The sequence below is a fragment of the Zonotrichia albicollis genome, chromosome 2 (assembly GCF_047830755.1).
Source record: "Zonotrichia albicollis isolate bZonAlb1 chromosome 2, bZonAlb1.hap1, whole genome shotgun sequence".
In the NCBI taxonomy this organism is placed as follows: Eukaryota; Metazoa; Chordata; class Aves; order Passeriformes; family Passerellidae; genus Zonotrichia; species Zonotrichia albicollis.
Window position 1 is genome coordinate 106,283,280 of NC_133820.1, and position 18,182 is coordinate 106,301,461.

Consider the following 18,182-nt stretch of genomic DNA (forward strand, 5'->3'; position numbering starts at 1 on the left):
TGTATACAAAATATAGAAATAGCTTAATGTATTCATTGAGGAACTCTAATACATAAATTCATTAGGGAAGCAATAAACAATGCATAAATTAATTACTTTATGCTTATCCTCATTAAATGCTGCTTAATGAGTTAACAAGCTTGAAAAGCAATGACAAATTGTGAAAGTGAATGCACAGGATTTCTTTTTTTTAATAAAGCATCATGGTAGCTCTGGATACAGGCTGGTAACATTTATGCAAGGTGGTCACTTTATCTTCTAGCCTTCATGAGCAGGTACCTTCTGCCAAAAGTTTTGAATCTGTCAGAAAAGCATCAACTTTACAAAGTTTGATTGCTGAAAGTACTTTTAATAAGTTTCAGAAATCACCTCCTCCTTAAAATTAATTTTGTAGAAATTAATTTGTACTACAGGACAACTTAGAGCTTTGTGGGAAATATTAATCAGAAATCTATGTCCACACCTGCATATGTATGTGCACACACAGATACACACAAAATGGGAATATATTGCCACATTTGAGAATTCTACTCAGGCTTTTGTGGCCTCTCATTGTTTGAGAATGAAGAACATGTAAACTCCTTGTCACAGTCACAAACTGGAAAGAGGCCAGGTAGCACTGAAGGAAGTCATATCCAACACCAACACCAATTTGTGATGGGGTATGAGCATTCCAGCATTAACTGAGCTGTGTTATTAACATGCTATGGAGACTTGGTGTCCCCATTTGTCATGTCACAGATATAGACTGCTTATGCTCTCATTTTCTGCAGCACAAAAGCTCAAAGTGCCATGTTCTATCTTGTGATTTAAACAAAAGAAAAAGGAAAAAAGCTACAATATCCATTTTTCACTTGCTCTTTTCCCATGCCAAAATTGACAGAAGAAGGCAAACTGCATCCCAGAATACATTAGTCATATTGATATTATAAATGCCTTTATTTTAAGTAAAATATAACATTTTCAAATTATTGATGCATTAACTAAGCATAATTCAGTGAATGTTTCAAAACACAGTCCTCTCACCTTCCCAGGACACCCACCATTCGCAGTGAAACTACCAGGGCTACCTTGATAAAATATTTAAAGCAATCTTTGACCATTGCATGAGCAAATATTTTCCAGATAACCTTGGGAGATTAATCCAGTTTTTTAACCCTTAAATTGATTTTTTCTAACTCTTTAAAAGTTAACCAAAGTAATCCAGTTCCTCTTTGTAGGGACAATAAACAGATAAAGTAGTATTCTGAACAAAGACTGTCAGTTTTTTTCAGGGATTCTCATTTCTTGGACTATGCTCCTTTTTCCAGGATATTAGTGCACCTAATTCCTGATTCCTTGAGAATCATGAGCAATATCAAGCAAATTTCAATGCCTATGATTTCATACATACACACATCAAAGCATTTTTCAATATCCTCCAGCATGACCAATCCACACAAGTAAGATCTCAGTATCAGTTGTCAGCATGAGAACACTTTTGAAACAAAATCCAGAGGAAATCAGCAACCAAAGCAGCATCAGAGAAAGCTACAACATTAATCTTGGATCACACAAAATATTTTGCACTGCTGTGACAGCATCACATCATAATAATAACTCCAACAGATACAAAAAGAAATACACTTCTCAAGAAGGTATGTGCTGATAGTACACAGCTACCAGAAATTCCTCCCTTAAAAGTAAATAACTCCGCAGCCTGATGTTTAAGTAAACCTTCAACTATTTTAAAACCTAGTCACTCTGGAAACAAAACCCTATGTCCATCAATCACACTAAGTCTTTAGACATTTTCAATTGATTTTGGTCACTTAAGACTAATTCACAAAGGATTCGGAAATCACAGCACAGCTAAATGCCATCTCCATGATTGGATAAAAACGTGTATTAAACAAATCAAGACATACTCATGTTACAAACAGGTCCTCAAGAGTTTTGTGCTGACACTTAGGCAATAAGAGAGCTAATGAGAACAGCTATATTCTGCTCAGCACTGTTTAGGATACTAACAAATTAACTTTAGATGATTTGTCATCAAGCCCCTGCAGGAAGAAGCCACACTATTTAAGGGGGTGGAGGAAGAAGAAAGGCAGCATAGTCACCTGTGGAAGTCCTTGATCCCAGGCTAACTACTGTGATAATAGTAAAAATGACACTAGAAATAACATTTAACAGGAAATAATTTAAACCATTTATCTCAGTAAAAATCATGTATTTTTTATTTATTGACAGGCACTTTAACCTTCATTCATGCCTTCATTTTCATTAGTCATGATATGTTTTAAAAGAACAATATTGGAAAGGAATTTAAATGCCATTTGAAAGAGAAGGACCACAACTCATAGCTTCCCAAATTTACACAAAAAAGCCAATGGAGTCACAAAATAAAAACCAGGTGGTAAGAGATGAGAGTGTTTGGGGCTTCTTTTTCCTGTTTTTCTTTAATATATCTTGTTATCTCACTTGTGGAACCATTATGTCTGTGGAAGAGAAAAGGAAAGGTCAACAGTGGCCAGTGGCAGCACCAGCTGGGAGCTGGAAATGGCTTGTAGTTTTCAGCTGTCAAATGTTGGCTAAAATGTAAGAAGTGCCAATATGAAATGATCTGCAAATCTGTAGCTTTTTAAAAATTAGCAAGAAAAAAGGAGAGATTATGAGAGAGCAATTAGAAGTCTGTTATAATATTATAGTTACACATAAAGTACTGCAAGTTGTTCAGTCTCACTGGTTCCCAGGTTAGCAGAACTCCCACCCATGTTCTGTGCTTAAACACCAAAGCAAAACAGCATTCTGTATTACACTTGATCCACTCCTCCTTAAAATACCCTGAATGCCTTTTTTCTGTGGCTGCAAAGTCTTGTGAAATAGACATCATCAATAAAAGGAGACTAAATAATGTGTTTATTTTTTCAATGGTATCCATGACTTGCCAATGTCTTAACAGCAATGAAAGACAAAAATGTAGAAACAATACTGATGCAGGGGTCACCAAGTAGCTGACTGTGTAGCAAAACTACACAAATATTTTCTGGCTTTGTGTCCAATCTCATGCTTTACATACAAAACTGTAACTTTTGTAAAATGGATGTGTCCTTCCCAGCAGCAGGCTCCCTGTGAGAACTGTGTGTGCTTGAAATGAGAAGGAATTCACATATGCACACCCAGCCCACTAGCAGGACCTAAAAAAGAAGAGGATATGTTTCCTCCACAACTGTGAGCTCAGCAAATATCCTGCAATAGCAGCCACAACACTGCTGTCCTTTCTGAGAAGATGAGCTAACATTTAAGCATGGAAGGGCCCACCCACCCTCCACCCTTAGGCATTCCTAAGTGCCAGCCTCTTTAATCAGCGCTGATTGCAATCTTTTGGAATGCACACAGCCATCCTACCAGTGCCACCACACTCCACCACCTCGCACTGGCCTCTCAAACATCCTCATTCCCAGTGTGGAAGAGGATGCTTGCATTGAGTCAAGAGCCAAGGGCAGATGACATAAGTGCCTATGCTTGTCTTTCTGTGCACATTTTTTGGATTTCTAGACCGGACAACTGGTGCAAACAGCTACAGCACAGTGTTGTGGTCCATCACCCACATCGTGCATCACAAACCAGACCAGCAGAATTTACCTGCCATGCAGTCACTGCACTACACAAATGGGTATGGCCATGCATGGCCTGACACACCTACAGACAACCTGAAGTACTGAATAACTGCCTTTGTCCCTAAAATATAGACCAGTATTTTCCTTTCATCCTGTTTCCAAGGCACAGCATATTCTGTGGTACTTGCTCTTGAATTGCTGACAAATTCAGTCCTACTAACTGAAAATGAACTGACTTTTTGGAATCCTATGGATTTCTCTTGAATTACAGTATTTAAAATAGTAAGACCTAGCTAGTATAATGATGGCTTACTATATAAAACAAAAATGGAGTGCATTCTTAGCTAATGAAACTCTTCTGACTTAAAATTTGTTTTCTATCTTATTTGTCCCTGTGGACACTACCTAGTTTCCACCCACTCTTCTCATTTGATAGACTGAAAGCATTTGGGGAGCAAATGGAACTGCCATTTATTATATATCTTTAAAGGACCTAGGCCACCAAAGCCCAAAGGTTTTGAAGTGCTACCAAACTTCAATGTCCACACCAAATAATGAGGATCTTTGCTCTTTCTAGCAGACACAATTTGCAGTAGCTGTATTTAAAACTATCAATGAGAAGCCTGTTTGAAAGTAGTGTTTTCCTTTCTTGGAAAAGTATATAAAGAACATAGTCAGACCATCTCATACTGTCCTCTTGCACTGTTGGGAGCCAGATTAATTACTGACCAGGTACTCAGGACCACTGGAACACAGCTTCCTTCTGGCCCATGGAAAGCTTCAGCAGCAGCAGCAGCGAATGCCACAGCCAGCAGGACGCTGCCCAGCTGCTGGGGGCTCTGCCTTTGCGTGCCCAGGATTCCTCTTTCTGCAACAACTGCACAGCTCCCCTAATCCAGGGCCTTTTATTAAAGCTTTGTAAGGGAAATGTTACATCAACCTCAGACATTCTCTGTCTGACTAGAAGTTGAGGAAATATGATGGTGGGACACGGAGAACATCACCAATACAAAAGCTACCAGTCCCATACCAAGGAAAAAAATCACTTTTTTTGGAGGAAACAAACAAAAAAATCGCTCAGGATTCTGCAAAGAAATAGCTGCAGGAACTGAGTATTAATGCACACAAATTCAGAAAGCCTGATTAGTAGTTACACCAAAAGATGAAACACACAAAAGTTTTACCCTGTGGATGAAAGTTACCATGAGCCAGCCTTAACTCACTGGGATAGGATTCCCCACCCTGATGAACAATTTTGGTCTCAAGGCACCAGCTGTTTATTGCAGTGCCCTGCAGATCCTGTGTGCTGTTTGTGCACAAATTTCCTTTCACAGGGGGAGAAAGTATATGTCTGGAGACATAGAAAAGATTATTAGATAGCAAAATCTCAGTTGATACAGATTTGGAGTAAAACTATTTATGGCTGTCACCATCCACTTACCCCTCTGCATATTAAGGTATAGTCACCATCAGGGCTAGAGTCTCTTTACTGATAGTGCTCACATTAAAGCCCAGCTAGATCTGATATTCAGGAGTGGTTCCAAGCCATTTCTATCAGGAAGGAGGGGTTAGTTAAAGGCAGAAGACCTCCTGTGAGAGTGCTAGAGAAATGCCCCAGGCAGAGGAAGCCAAGCTTGGCAGGGTCTGTGCCCGTATCATTGGTCCAGAGCAGACCCTGAAGCAAATTAGCCAGCCAGCAATGCCTTATTTACCCTCCTGTCCCTCTTCACAAGGAAGTACTTCTCCAGTGCTGGTAGGGATACTGAATTCATTAGCATATATGTGGTGTGAACAATCAGGAGACTTGAACCTGGGACTAAAGTGAGAGCCAAATTATTTGACTCTAAAACACACTCAGTGAGGAATAGTGAAAGGGCTCGAGGAAGTACCGGGCCCCTTGACATCAAAAACAGTATCTGTGGTAGGAAGTAGAAGCAGAGCAGAGTAGCTTGCAGTGTTTTTATATCCTTTCCTTTATATGGCTGTGTTGGCACACTGGGATGTAGACGAGCATGTCCTGCTGGGAAAGGAAGAGATGTGACAGGACTGAGGAATGGTGAGCCCAGGGCACGATCTCGCATGCTGAAGCAGCTCTGGCTGTTTTGCATTAAACGCACATGTCCACACTACCAGGCACACAGCAGCTCTGCCTATGCAGGAACCATTTTCTTTTACAAAGACAAATAAGCAAAAGATTAGTTTAAAAGCCTGCTACAACTGTGGCACAATAAAAACAAGTGGCAAGCTTTTAGGCTTAATTGCTTCGTCAGTTCAGTCAGGGAATAAGGTATTCTGAGCCTGAGAGCTTGTCTGTTTCTTTTCCAGTTACATCTATTTAACTAATAAGCAGATCTCTCTCCAGACCTTATTTATATTATATTATTCCAATGTGGATACAAAGCTCTCCATCTTCCAAAACATTAAAAACCTAGCATTTAAAGAGAGAAGATTATTAAGTCATAGTTCTGCAAAACATGAACTGCTTTCCAGTATTATGAATTAGCCAAATTTATCAATCTCTGGGAAGAGCAAGTTTGGTCATCAAAACTGAGACAACACTTGAGAGACTTTTTCTGAGGAGAAAACTGTTATGGACACCTGCTTGATGGGCCAGGATATTCTCCACCAGGTTCTCTGCCCAGCTGAAACACTACATGGGTTACCTGGAGACAAACTACCAAGAACATCTTTATCCTTGTAAGGCCATGCTACATTTCAGAGCAGTCTTGTGGCTGCTCCAAGTTGCACCTTATCATCTGTGTTTATAAAAAGCTGCCTTGGCTATAAACCACAAAAGCATACAGCCAGTAAACCCTGGCTACACCCCGAGTCCTTCTTTTCATCCTCTGAAGGCCAAAGATGACTGTGGTATAACAAGATTCAAGAATGCCTTTTCCACTAGGTAATATCTGAGCAGAGTTTGATCCTACAGATGCACATTCTAAGGCCAAAGTCATTTGGGTTTCAAAACCTGACTATAACTTTTTTTGGAAAACACTAGACACGTTTTGTCCTTGCCACCATGTAAAAGTACTACTTATGGACATTGTCCACACAACATTGTCATAGAAAGCTTTCCATAAACACTAGAAGTTAGTGGTTCTGATATCCTTAAGGGTGAATTTTCCATAAAAAGTCTTGCTCCAGCACTAATTGCAAAATTAGCAAGAAGCTTACGAGTAATTAGATTGGGGTGTTAAATCATGAATGTTCCTTAAATAAAACTCCTAATTAGGACACACCGCATGTTTATCTACAATCTAGATCTGACAAACAGCAAAAACTTTCCTTTTCTAGCTGATATCCAGGACACTGCCAGGAAAGTACCAGGCACTCACAGAACTCCCTTCAGGAAGGCTCCTTTGACTTGGACAATTACAGGCAAGGATGCCTGTGCCCCTCCACTTTGATAGCAAGGCAGACTGGCTTAGTAGAGACAGTCATGGCTGTAAATCCAGATACCTACCACCACAAAGGTATTAATCTCTCTCTTCTGATGGCATAGGAAGTTTGGGCACTTGCTCAGATTAAGCTTCTGTGGTGGAATTTAGCTGCTGATACCATAAAAATGTAAATCTATCAACACAATCCCACCTTTTACATAGTATTTCTCAGACTCTAAGATAAATGCAGTTGGATAGATGCTTTTGTTTTATTACACCTAATAAAATACCACCTGACACAAACACATCTCAACTGAGAATTGATCCACAATAAACTAGTGCAATACAAACAGCCAGTTACAAGTTAGTTTACAACCCCTTTACACCAAAGGTACTTAGCTGCTTCAAAACAAACCCCACGATTACACTGACATTCCACACATCCTGGAGGCAGTCTTTCCAAACATTTTCTACCTTGTTCTGATTTCAAAACAAAATAATCCATTTTCTCAGAAAAGCAGATGCACAGATTTTTAGGTATCAGAACATTTAGGTTTACACCAGTTTATTTCATTTCACTGAATATCATGTCATGTGAACACAAAATTCCTATTTGCAAGAAACATTTCACCCCCAGTTTGACATTGACCATCATGAGAACTAATGTCTTCTGAACCACAAGCAGTATCTTTCAGTTACCTGGATTTTACTGTCTGAAGTGGTTCTTTTCTATGCTCATGCTGCAGAACATTTGCTCTTGGCAACTGAGCAGAGAGGAACTAAAGCCTAAAAGCACCAGAAAAATTAGCATGGCTACCATAGTGCCTGTGAGGCTTTATTGGTGAGACTGTTTAATTAATTTTTAGTCCAACTTTAAGTGCCCCTTTTTATGTAACACCACAGTAACAAGCCCATTAAAAAGATACATATTTGCTATATCCCTTAGAAGAAAACCTTAGTCATCTCTTCCTACAGCACAAGGCAGCAAACTGTATTTTTGCTAATATTTTTCTGCTGTTGCAACTTACAATAAACTCAATTGTTTTGCAGTAGATACATTCAACCCTTTGTATTAAAATATTGATTCAGGCTGATAGAAATGTTCTGACTGAAAGCAGGTTGGGTGTTTTTTCAGAAAGAAAAAGTTTTGCTGAAACAATGAAACAAAAGCCTTTCTGCAAATGGTAATGCAAATCTAGTATGTAATTTTGAGGAAAAATGTAATGATCACAGATTTCAGCTACATTACTCAGTAGCTGAGTCTTCACATTGACACCATCAAGACCTGAAGCCAGGTCCAACACTTCAGGTTACACACCTTGCTTTCATGATCCCAAATATTTTAAGGAAGACAAAAAAATCTTTCCCTGACCAAACTGATATAATGTTTGCATTATTACTTCCAGGAATGAGAAACTGATATTTTAAAGTGAAACATTTAGAATGAACAAAAGCTAAAATCCATTATCCAACCCTCCTCTTCGGCATGTGTAATACGACATGCCAGGAATATACACACTTATAGCCATGACTCAGAACATGATTTATTAATAATTGCTCCACAAAAAGGCTGTGTGAGTACTTCCATGTATACACAAATATTAATGTTTATTTGATTGCTGTGAAATGTCACAAAAAAGATAAATGCATTAACAGCTATGCTTGGCACCACATGAAACACACACCTTAGGGAAGATTAACACATCTAAGTGCAAAGGTTAGAGTTAGATGTCTGCCAGGATGGTTTTTTTATCTTATTGAGACAAAAAATATTTGTCATCTTTTTCAGAAAGATGCAAAAAACTGTAATTCACATGAACTTGACAGAGTTGTAAACCAGCAAATATGTCCCAAAAAATGGGAAGACTCTTCAGTAGCTGCTGTTGTTGCCAACATGTCACAATACAAATTATTTTAATAACAGTCAGTAGCGGAAAGAAGGTGAGGTGGCAAAACCACTAAGAATGTGCAAGTGATGCTTGCTAGACTATGACCAGAAAGACATTAACAAGTCAACACAGAGAACTGAGATGTAACTGACAGACTCTACAAAGTGGACCATGCTGCTTTTTTAAGGTTGAGTTTTTTCATTGTTGGTATTGTTTAGTTTTTTTGTTATGTTTTGTTGAGATCAAGTCAGATGAGAAAATCTCTATTTTGTCACTTTTTTATAGAACTGGACAAAGAAATCATGTTCATGAAAATTTGAATAAAAGCAGTATTCAGATTGGAAGAATTTTTTTTCTGCAGCATCTCTCAATTGAACAAAAAACCCTTTTCAGTGTAAATGTATATTGAAACTTCATATTTAAAGAAATGAGCCTGAAGTAACTTGTTGGTTAGGAAAACTGGGTGAAACAGAAGAGGCTGACGTTCAAATCTGTAATTAATCTCATTCAAGTGCCCCATTTATAATGGCCATTTACCTTATGTTCACTTTGTCAGAGCTCCATTGTCTAAGGTAAGAAATCATTCCCTTCCAAGAGAGTAAAAATGTGGTCGAAGTTGCTGTTTCACAACAAAAATATTTTAAGGCAGCTTTAACCTGGATGTCCATTTTCCTTGATATGACACCTTGCATAAGCACAGTATTTTATAGATGCCTTCAAGCAGGGATCTGAATTTAGCACTAAGATCTTATTTTACAGGGGTGAATGCCAAATGCTTTTCATCTCATTATGCTGGTTTGAAATAACAGTACCACTTAAAAGTAACATAATGGCAACATAAAATGCAAGAGCTCTTTCAAAGCAGTGAAATAAACCATGATGGTCAGTTGCCTCAACCAGCACTACAAATTCCAAGCAAATCAAGCTCCATTTAATTCCTACTGTGCAATTACAGAATATATGATACCCTGTGTAGACATATTTAAATAACTCTGTACACTTCCAGCTGGAATTATTTAGAGCTCCCACTTCAAAATATTTTGATGTTTATTCTTGTTACACATTAAATACAGGTTTTGCATACTATAAACATTATTGCTAATACTTAGAAAATTATTCCATAGTCAGGAAAGATTCAATTCATAATGAAAACGTATTATAACAGACCCAAAATATATAAAGCCAGTTGCTGTCTGGAAACTGAGCTCTGGCCTAACCTATGTAATATTAGACAATTGGCTTCCTCTCTGTTCCTTCCTCTTACAAATTGCTTGCTGTACCTGTATTATCTTTTGAGGCCAAGGACTGGCTTTCTCTTTGTGTAATGTGATTTGCAGCTGGGATTTCTGAATGCTGCTACAACACAAAATTACTGCAATGGTTCAGAGCTCTGCTCTACCAATCACCCTAATCCCAGTCTTTATTGGTACTTTTAATGGCACCCCTGCTGCTACAGAACAATAGCCCACTCAAGAGAACTTGTCCCATCGCTTTGAGTCTACTGTAAACACACACATATATACATGTACTTCTTACATAACACCTTTTTTTTTCTTTTTTACATTCAGATGCTGACAATGGAATCCAGAATGTTTTTACACTCACAAAATCATTCCCGAAGCAAAACACCACGTAAAAGGGCTACTACTTCAGCACTGCCCCCTCATTTTTGAAGTCACATACTGATAAAAGTGGTAACGGGACTGTAAGTGGAATACATAGGAGAATAGAAAGTTCAACAGGAGAGTAGTCTCTTATAAAGTTGTAGGAACAGGAGTCGAGGGAAAACACGGTCTGCCTGAGATTCTGCCCAGGAACAACCCACAGCAGGAGACAAAGTTCCTAAAGTGACTGTGTAAACACCTAAATTGCATCATACCTCTCCTCCTGAAGCACACAGGATTATCCTGACACTCTTTTCGCCATCTTGCCAGAGGGAAGGAAAAGTAATTTTTCCCCAGAGCGATCCTCCAGATCAGGATCCCACTGCCAGCAACCCCAGCCCTGGGGCAAAGCCAGGGCGGCCGGTATCCAGCCTCGTACCCGCAAGTTTCCAATGGCGAGAGCCGGGAGCAGGAGGGGATCCAGCCCGGCACGGCGGCGCTGGGGACCGGGTCTGAGGAGCCACCTGAGGCGAGCTGGTGCTGGAAACCAGCCCGGCAACGACACGGCTCTGAAGTCCTTCTGTCACCCACTGGGGAGGCACACTCCCACAAAAGATTGGGATTTAACCCACTGACACTACCGATGGGAGAAAACGTTTATCAGAAAATCTCCATCCAGCTGCCTGTCAGCCTCTCCGCCCCAACTGGGGCTCGGGAAGGGCATCCACAAAGGGGCTGGTTAAAGCCAAGTGCCCGTCTGACGGAGCCTGGGCTGGTTTCTGCCCGCAGCACACAATGAGCCCCGCGCTGACCCCGGGCTCCCCCGGCTCGCTGCCCGCCGGCAGCTCGGGCGGGTCCTGGCGGAGCCGGGCACGGACACACGGACAAAAAGGAACACGGAACAGATGAAAACGCACACACACTACCACCCTCCTCGCTCCCCGAATACTCACACGAGAACACCAACCAAGCCCGTCCGCAAAAGGCGCCTCCTCACCAGCCCGCTCCCGGCACCGGAGACCTGCGGGGCATCATCCCCGCTGCGGTGCGCACCCGCCAGGCCCCCGCCCTCATCCCTCCCTCCCTCCCCAGGGCGGCACTCACCTCGGGGGGACGAGGCCAGGCTGAGGGGCCGCCCCTGTGCCGGTGCCGGGCAGCGGCGGAGCGAGACGCACTTCCACTTTCTCCGGGGGTCTTTCTTTGCCTTACCGTGCTGTGCCGAGCCGAGCGGAGCCGCGCCGCCTCTGCCTCCCCCGGCACTCCTCCCGCCCGCCCCTCGCCGCCGCCTCCCCGCGATGCGAAGCGAAGCGAAGCAAAGAAGGGAGGGAGGGAGGCAGGGAGGGATGCGGAGCGGTGCCCAGCGGCCGGGCCGGCTCTCCCGGCACCGCCCCGCCCCGCCACCTGCCCGGGCAGCCCGGGGGCGACACCCCGCACCCCGGCAGCCACCCCGTCGAACCCCTCTTGCATCCCTCTGCAGTGCTCACCTGCCGTGCTCGGAGCTCACCGGGGCCCCCCGCAAAGGGCTGCTGCTTTTTCGGGGTTTGACAGGCTTTGTCCGCCCCTCTCCTTCGGCAAACTGCTCGAAGGAAAAGGTCCGGGAAGGCTGTGTGTGTGGGAGCAGTCTACGTGTACTTCAACACAACAAAGACCCCACTTGATTCCCTACTGGCACCTAATGCCCAACAAAAGAGAATCGCAGGGAATGTCATAATTATCACCCCTTGAGATGGATGCAAAATCAACAGTTCTTACGAGGTTGTACTTACAGAACAAATGGCAGCTTGGATGTATCTGTTTCTGTACCGGTACTATAAGCAGCTTGCTCACGCCCTACTGCTTTAGAGCTGTGTTTCCTGGCACTGTAGGTAGAAATCTTGCACAAACATAAAGGCAGGGAAGTTACAAGCCTCAGTGACAGTCTTTTGCCACCTAATTGACTAAGGAGGCTGGTTGTTAAGATCTTTCACCCACACTGCCTAACTTCTAGCTAAAGTGCACATCAGAGCATCGTTTTTCAATGCAGGCTTAACACGAAGCATCCTATCAAAGTCCTCACTAGATACTGCCCTACGCAACACATGCTATGTAGTCTTCCACTACATCCTCTCAATAGGAGCCATCTTTGCTATCCTAGCAGGATTCACCCACTGATGTCCTCTGTTTGCAGGGTAGCCTGCACCCCACATGGGCCAAAAGTCACTTCAGGGTTGTATTTACAGAAAAAAGTGCTACCTGCTCCCACAATCCTTTCTAGACCTATCTGGCATGCCAATGATGCACAGAATATCCAGATACATACGCACTGTGAAATGCTATAGAATATAAATAGCTAAATATTAGTTTACCCTTCACTTGCTCTTGAATGGTCCCTGCTTACCTGATGATAGCACATGCACTGCTGATTCAAGTTTAGTTGTATGGGGTATAAGCTCATTTAAAGCCCAGTTGTGATCCACATGTAACCAGTCCACATCTGAAACAGACTCCAGGTTTTCCAGTGAAGCTCAATCTATGAATTGTGGATCTGATCACATAATTCTTCACCTTAAATTATAGGGATCTGGTATGCAAATGATTAGCTACTGTCCCTGTAGGCAGATTAGATACAGGCAGCAGTGTGTGTGGAGTGCAGTGTTGGGTGCAGAGCACACAATTCCCCACGTTTGGATGCTGAACCAGCACACAAGAGTGTGTGGATCAGCACACAAGCTACGAGGGCAGAAAGAAAGGAGAGCCTGGTCTTTATCTTCATAATTGTGTAATCAATTAGGAAATATGCTCCCAGAATAGTTTTTATCCTGATATTGCACACTGTAGATATCAGAATTTAGACCTTCATTCAGACTTCTGGAGGTTAAATCCTTGAATGATGCCTTCTGGTTCCTTGACTTTGAATTCTGGCTGCCTTCTGTGCTTCAGACTTTCTTCAAAAGTGTACTGAAACCTTCTGGGGAAAGCCTTCAATGGCTCTTTGTTTGTTTACCAAGCCCTCTAAATAATCAACAGTTATGCAAAAGGAAGGCAATTTCTTCCTTGTGCTCTGTAAGCAACTTTCATGTATAAGATCTGTCATTTCCTATTGATTTTAACTCAGTACAGAAAGACCAATGTCTCAGGTAGAAAGGATCTCCTATATTTGTGATGTCTGTTTTTTCCTTTGACTTCTTCTGTAATGCAGATTTATTGTAGAGACACCTTCTCTATTTGAAGGACTAGGCGCTAAACATCTAAAATGGAAATGGAGCGATAGTTGTGTAAAGTACCTCAACAAAGTACTTTAAAGCCAGTATTTCATGACAAAGTGAAATTGTTGCCAGTAGCACCGAGGTAAACCCCATTATTGCAAACACTGACATCCAGAAGTTTATTTACAAGGCCAATTGTGTTTCAAATCATTGAGGTGTCTCATGTGAGACAAAACATAGAGGAAAATCCCTGCAAGCTGAAAGACCTTCTCAAAACCATAAACTGAAAAAGTTACAAAATAATAACAAGTATGTATCTAGAAATGAACGAGCAATCCATATTTTGTCCTTGGAAGTAGAGAAAGAGGAGCACTGGTATGAAAAATTTGTTTATATCTTAGTGTTTTCTGGTGCCTACTTCACTTTAATGGAAGAAATGTTTAGATGCCACAGAAGGTGACTCCAGCACTAAATTAGTTTGCTGTTTCCCCTGCAGGTGTACATTTACAATGCAGCTAAGCTGGTTTGGGAGCTGTTTGATGTCCTAAAGGTGGCAGACCTGCTCCTAAGGCTTCCTCTGTTGGAGCAAAGTTTGAAGAAAGCTAAACATTTCTTCATAGCTAGTTTAGATGCTTGAAAGTGTTCTGAGAGTCACTGCTGGGTGGATGGGAAGGAAGCAGAGAGCAAGCAGCTGTAGGGCCAGCAAAAGGAGATGGGGTTTGCCCTGGGACAGCAGCTGGCAGCCCCCAGTTTGACTGAACTGTCTTGTGAAATTCACCTTTGTCGGAAGAGCTCAGAACAGACTGTACATTAAATCTGTTCTTCCTATGGTATCAGTTTACATACTTCTGGCTCAATGAGCTGCTAAAGAGAAAGAAAGATTTTTTTCCTTTGTGGTTAGGGCCCACTATCAGGCTGAGGGAAGACCTCACTTCTCGTGCTTCCTTGAAGAATTGATTATAGATACTCAAATAAGGCATCAAACCAAGGTCTCCCTGTTTCCCCAGCATCCTCAGTCATTCCTCCTGTATCAAATTCCCTAGCTCCAAATTCCAGTGCCACACAGAAATGCATGCCCAGCTCTCAACACATTGGCACTGATATCACTGGCATCACAACATAATACCATTGCTGCTCCATGTGGTTCCTGTACCCAAGCTACCACTGCTGGCTCTGCAGGACACAGAACTCTGCTGGGTAGATGTGCTGTTTTCCAGCAGGCAAACCATATGAAAGTACAATTCTAACACTTAATAAAATATTGAATTACTTCACTAAACTGGCAATATTTCATTAAAACAGCAATATTGATTCTGTTTCCAAAGATGATTCTTCTTCTATTAGAAGGCCTCAGAGGTCAGTTTATCATCTGATGCATATAAAGCTTTCCAGTTTTTTAGTTTTCATTAGTTTGCTGATATAGAAACATGCCCAACTCTTTTTTTGTAATGTCACAAATTAGAAGGAAGGCAACACAAATTCCCCGCATTGATATTCGAAGTTAGTGATGTTCACTGTAAAACTAACTTGGCAGATTAAAAAAACCCAAAATTTGGATAAAATCTTTGTAATGGTGAGCTAACAACTTACTGATGTTAACTGTATCTATTCAAACCCCAATATGAGCAGAAAATTACTCAAGCATAACTTCCAATCTGTGTATTCTACAAAGAATTATATTGCAGTTTATTCATTCGTTCTTGTATTGATAGTTATGAATCTAAATTGCTGTCACATTTGACACTAACCTTCAAACAAATCATCACTCCTTGCTTCTCCCCCAGAGCACTGTCATTATATATCATCAGGGGATGAAATTCTAAAATCAGAAGGAATTTGAAGTAGTTTGAAATAATCAGTTCATTTCTGTAAGCTGCTCTTGGTAGGAAATTCTAGTGTGGGTCCACACAATATTTTTACAAGTAAAAGCCTAGAGAGATTTCGTAAGAAAGCATGGTCATTCCCACAGCCTGAGCTCTACCAAAATGCCAAGCATGCCACTGGAATAACATGAATAAGAGCAGCGTCCCTTCTGCAGTTCAGAAATTCCTATTTCACAGGAAATGGAACTGAACCTCTGTGGTTGTTTTAAATCCGCCTTCTTATGTTTAAGTGGATTGTCTTTCACTTTTCCACCTTTTTTTAGTAAATAATATTTTCATGCTAACTCTTCAATCTCCTCAAGATGGGCTCAACTTGCAGATGCCTCATCCCTGCAAGTATTCAAGGCCACACTGGGTGGAGCTCTGAGCAGCCTGGCCTAATGGAAAATATCCTTACCCATGGCAGGAGTCTTGGAACTGAAAGATCCCCTCCAACACAAGCCATTCTATGATTCTATGATTTTATTAGACTTAACGATTTTCACCAGAAATATAATTTCAACTATTTAACTTGGAAAGAACAGAGGCAGGAGACTGTCTCTGCTTGTCCCATGCAGATACAACACACACTCTGGAGCTGTGTTGGTGGCATTTTAGTGGAGTAGTCAGTTGTAGAAGAAAAACATCTCTAGTTTGACAGCTAAAAGCTTAGGTAGGAGGTGTGAATCATTGCCTCAAAGCTGGGAGACACTTGTTCATGCAAATTGCATGAGGTGAAGTGAGGACAGTAAAAGGTTTCTAGGCAGCCAGAACCAAAGTGGTCTCAGAAAGGAAAAGTGGGTAAGAGAAGATTTGAGTAAGGGAAAGGGAGAAGGCATATTTTTAATCAAGCCAAACATACCTAATTTTATAACTTCGAATGCACTCCAGTTTTGCTGCATGAACACAAATTGACAGGTTATGTCAAAGAAAATAAATGGACAGATAAGTAAATAATCTACTATGGCTAGAGACATGGCAGCTGATGTAAAAATATGAAATGAAGAAACTGACCTAGGATCTACACATCAAGGGATAAATCTCTTGCTTGTTGCAGAACACTCATATTAAAGACCATTATTTTTACAGGAGAGCTCATGCAGTATAACAGAAACATCAGGAAAAGTAAAAAGGGAACAGAGAAAGGAACCAGGGAAACAAGAAGGAGTCACCCTTTCAGAACAGAGATCTTTATTTATACATTACCAATACACAGCAGCCTGACTTGCTTCTATTGAACAAATATCTTTGCTAGTCTTCCACCAAGGTTAATGAAACATTATGAAAGTTAGTCAAGGATAAAAATTTTGTATCCATTGAAGTGTGCATGAATTTCAGTGTTTTTATATCTGTCATTTCAAATTACACTCATCTGTGTTTATTTATTTTTTCAGCTAAGACAATAGCCTGATCAGATTGCTTTCTGGGTCCAGCTCTACTATCTAAATTCAGCAATAAGGACTTTGTTTTCCAGTTTAGATTTCTATATCTTAACCTGGAGAGTCATATGTCATTTTCTATTCTGCCAGTGAGCTAATTACAGTAGAGGGAATAGCATTTTAAAACTGGTAAGAAAAATTAAAAAGAAAGTGTCAAAATTTGTCTCACATTTTATATTGTAAGGTTCACTTTGAGGCCATAGTGCAAAGCACAACATAAGAACACCTAACAGTTCTGCTCTGGATTTTCCCTGTATCCTGATCTATTCTACAGAGGGGACCAGATGCTAAGCTTGACAAAGACATTGATTTCTATTCATGGGTTTGCATTAATCAAGGTACATAGCATTTTAATATGCCACATATCTTCTTGACAATTAGTTTGTGGAAGCACAAGACTTTAAATACTGGAGCAGCTATGAGCCTCTGAATAGCACCACTGCTGATCTGAATTTATGACTGCATAGGGGCCTATCACAACCATAAAACTTCTAATCATTGATGTGTTAATGAAAGATTGGGTTACCAAGAGCTTCAGCTGCTTGGTCATTGCTGCATGTAAAATACTGAATTGTGTATCATTAGCTTTTACAGAGGGAGATATGTTACATTGGCAGAAGTAATTGTTCAGAAAACTTATACTTAGTATTTCAGCCTGAGTCTGTGAAATGCCTAATCTGAGATAACCGTTCTGTAGATTCTTACCATTTTCATGTTTGCGTGAGTGATTTACATGCTGGGGTTAGGTGCAGAATTTTTTTTGCTTCTAAGGTCAAAACATTGTTTCTTCAACCTTGTTGTTCAAGGGTAAAGCACATGAACTTCATGTCTGTTACACCAATTCAAGGCAGTGAATATCTGCATTTAGCTTGAGTTCAGTAACAGTGTGGCTCCAGCTATTTTAATTCTTAGTGAATCATTTTTAGAAACTGATATTTTGAGACAAACTTTTTATTCATAGGATCAGTTCCTTCATGCTGCTGGTTCAAAACCACATTTTTTCAGGAAAAGATATTTCTCAAGAGAAGAACATGCAAAAGTGCAATCAGTGAAGTGTAGTAAATAATAACATGCATGCCCATAGCCTACCAGAGTTACTAAATGGAGAGGTAGCTGGTTAGAATGAGATCTGTTCCTCGTAACTCCAATGAGGATTAGCCACGACCCTGAATAAGGCAGACGCACAAACAAAAAATGGGTTTCTGACAGACCAAGCAA

General features: G+C 40.9%; 1 protein-coding gene across 5 annotated transcripts in view; it reads right to left on the reverse strand.

Moving 5' to 3' along the window:
* Positions 1 to 12,266, reverse strand: part of MYO16 (myosin XVI) — a 359,429-nt gene extending 347,163 nt beyond the window's left edge. The window contains exon 1 of one of the 5 annotated variants that reach the window (XM_074535973.1): positions 12,245 to 12,266. The gene's annotated coding sequence lies outside the window, so the exon portion shown is untranslated. Of the gene's footprint in view, positions 1 to 11,431; positions 11,547 to 11,582; positions 11,753 to 11,962; positions 12,104 to 12,244 lie in introns of those variants that run through there. The other 4 variants (XM_074535972.1, XM_005487529.4, XM_074535971.1 and 1 more) reach the window with 4 other exon arrangements.
* Between the last annotated feature and the right edge of the window lie 5,916 nt (positions 12,267 to 18,182).